Consider the following 3540-nt stretch of genomic DNA (forward strand, 5'->3'; position numbering starts at 1 on the left):
GTTTCAATCGACTGTTGATCTTCACATTTTAAGTTTTCTGATTCAGTCGCATTTTGATCTCGATCACTAATGGCCCAATCAACTATTTTTGGAAAATTATGTCCAGCTTCTTCTAGTTTAGCTTTTTCTTCTTCATCTTGTCCCACTTGCTTTCCACTCCTCAACTTTATTGCTTTGCACTACTCTTTTGGATTATTTTCTATTATGCTTGGCAGCGTTCCTTGAGCTCTATTGTTCACCATATTAGCTATTTGGCAGCTTGTTGATTTTGAAACATAGTGTCTGTTCTAGCCATATAATCTAAAGTCGTCTTAGCCATGGTAGCCACTAAATTTTCCAATGAAGGCTTCTTTTCCTATTGTTGGAATCCTATTGGAGGCTTCAACACATTCTGATTATTGGACTATGAAAGGTTGGGGTGATTCCTCCATCCTCATAAATGTTTGCATTGGAATTGAATTGTCTTCCTCCTTGATTAGCCACATAATTGACTTGCTCAAATGGTTGAGGTACAAAAGATATCCTGGTTGACACTCATGGGTAACATGAGGACTCGCACAAATCTCACATACCTGCACACAAGATTGAATACATTCAATATTCAACTGATCGATTTTCTTAAAATATTATCTACCTTTGCATTCAATGCTGTCATCGCATCAATCTCATGTACTCCAGTTGTTCTTCTTGGTATAGATCTTTCAGATGACCATTGATAGCTATTGTTGGCCATCTCTTCAAGAAGGTTATAAGCTTTATCAGTCTCTTTTCCCATTAAAGCTCTTCCTGCAGTTGCATCAATAGTAATCCTGGTGTTATGATTTAAATCATTATAAAATGTTTGAACCACTAACCACTTTGGAAGCCCATGATGACGACATCTTCTTAACAACTCTTTAAACTGCTCCCATGCTTCGTATAAATTCTTCATATCTGCCTGCATGAAATTGGTTATATCATTCCTCATCTTTGCAGTTTTTGCAGGTGAAAAGAATTTATTGAGAAATTTACGTGCCAAATCATCCCATGCTGTAATGGACCCTGTAGGTAAAGAGTTCAACCAATACTTAGCTTTATCTCTTAATGAAAAAGGAAATAGCCTAAGTCTAACTGCATCATTAGAGACACCATTTTGCTTAAAAGTATCACAAATCTCCAAAAAAATAGCCATGTGAACATTGGGGTCATTGTTCGATAACCCACTAAACTGAACAGAGGTCTGAATCATTTGAATAATAGCTGGCTTAATCTCAAAATTATTTGCCCCTATGGTTGGTCTAGCGATGCTGGAGGGTGTTCCTTGAATAGAAGGCATAGCATAATCCCTTAAAGCTCTAGCTTGCCCATTCCTTTGCTCCACAATTTTGTTTCCCATGTTTTGTTGAGATTCCAATGTGACCTACGAAGAAGAAATAGAATATCACAACGGTTAAGAACTTGATTTTTTTTATTTCTTTATTATATATATTTTTATTTTATTATTATTATTATTATTATTATTATTATTATTATTATTATTATTATTTTTGAACACTCAAAAATACAAATAAAAATGTAATAAAAGATAACACAAAGATGAAGAAAAATGACTAAAAACAATTAATGTCTAAATTAATATTCAACTTAATTAGTATTGATATTAATACCAATCCCTAACAACGGCGCCAAAAACTTATTAGACTAAGTAACAAGTGTACGAATTGCGCAAGTAATATAATGAATGAGTAGAGTGTCGATCCCACGAGTATTAGATTAAGTTCCAAAATTGGATTAACTTTAATATTATTTAGACTATAAAAAGAGATGAATTTGAATAAATTAAAGTAATGAGAACTAAAATTAAACGCAAATTTAAAAAAAACTTAACTTAGATAAAATGGAATGTAAGCACCCTCGCTCGGATATCCCAACCACTTGGACTATTCGAACAGAAGCGTTTACTAAAGGAGAAAGAATGAAACACAAGACAAAAACTACCCTGACATGCATACACAAGAATGAAACAAAGGAAGCGAAGCTATATACATGCATGCACTATGGGAACACCGCTAACACAGCAGTCACAAGATAAATAAATGAATACAGACTCCTGTGCTGACATACACGAGACTCAAGGAATGACCTAGCACAGTAAAAAATAATAGAGTAAATCTTACTCAGACATCAGAGTTGACAGGGCTGACAGGACTGCCTATACACCATACCGACTCTGTCGTTAGAAGCTAACTCCCTTTCCCTTGACCCACGCTGCTACTACCTGGAATGATGAAAAGCAAAGTGAGTCGAGAGACTCAGCAAGCATATAGAAAGAAAGGTAGAAGGCTGAACATATCCAATAAACTCTCTCCAAAACACTAACCCCCAAGCACACACAAGTCATGAGACGCCCAACACAGCATAAAAAGGTAAATAAAAGCACATACCTGTCCTTGGGGCCCACACAAGACACATGGCTCCCAAGTCCCATACCAACCTGTCACTGCCCTGAAAGGCAACATATATCTCCACAAACTTGTGCGCGTTGTCTCGGGTCGGTGCTCTCGACACCAGAATGCTCGCGTCGGTCCTCCCAACACCCGAGCCTCTAAATAATCGAGCCATAGGCTCTCTCGGAACGGTCATCTCATCCGAGACCAGTGATCTGTCGGTAATCATGCAATGCACCTAAAAATGTAATGGCGTAGTGAGCATCAATGTGATACACTGGGTCCCATACATCCAGGCATCAGGCCATGCTCCGCTCACATAGTAAACCACACGCGATGCATATGCCCGTGCCAAATGCAACCTAACCATGCTAGAATGTCTGTGTCCAAGCATACTCAGTAAATGAATATCCCCGCATGCAACCCGTACCCACGTGGATATCAAACCATGAATGACAATACAACATATCAAATCATGCAATAAATCACATACTGTCAGTGCTAACCAGCAGTGTCTGACATCGGTCAACGGTCAGTGACTAGGAGTGTCTACCTGATGGTCCACATCAGGGCCGTACGATAGTCTACTCCAACGTCACCAGACAGCCGACCATTGCCCCATTGCTCGATAGTCCTAGCCGAATCATAAATAAACCCGAGAAATCCATAAATAACTTATCCCACTAAGAACCTAATCCCTAAGTTGGGTTCAACATCATTCCCAAGAGGAGTGGGGGCGGTACAAACCCCCGTAGGCTCACAACAATTAAAGTTCTAGAAGTCCCAGATTTAATTTAAATTAAACACAATGAATAACAACTTAACAAGCAAAATTAGGCGCTGAATTAGAATGAGGGAGGGGATAAATTATGAGAAACTAGGGAGTCTCTCACGGGAATTAAAGAACAGGAGAAGAGGGATAGGAGCTTGCCTTTTAATAGCAGATTCCCACCTCCTTACTCTGCTGCTGCACAAATTAGTAAATTTTACTAATTAAACTAAGCTTCGATATAAAACCCATACGCGTATCTCCAATAATCTAACTAAATTGGTATAAAATCGAGGTTATTACGGGTATAAGAGGTCACTAAAAATTAGAGAGCGAAGAGGGCTT

General features: G+C 38.3%; 1 non-coding gene across 1 annotated transcript; it reads left to right on the forward strand.

Moving 5' to 3' along the window:
• Positions 1-863: 863 nt before the first annotated feature.
• On the forward strand, positions 864-970 carry LOC127809034 (small nucleolar RNA R71). Its single transcript, XR_008025042.1, has one exon. It is a non-coding gene; the product is annotated as a small nucleolar RNA R71 (small nucleolar RNA).
• Positions 971-3540: the final 2570 nt, after the last annotated feature.

Source organism: Diospyros lotus, chromosome 8 (genome assembly GCF_014633365.1).
Source record: "Diospyros lotus cultivar Yz01 chromosome 8, ASM1463336v1, whole genome shotgun sequence".
Lineage (NCBI taxonomy): Eukaryota > Viridiplantae > Streptophyta > Magnoliopsida > Ericales > Ebenaceae > Diospyros > Diospyros lotus.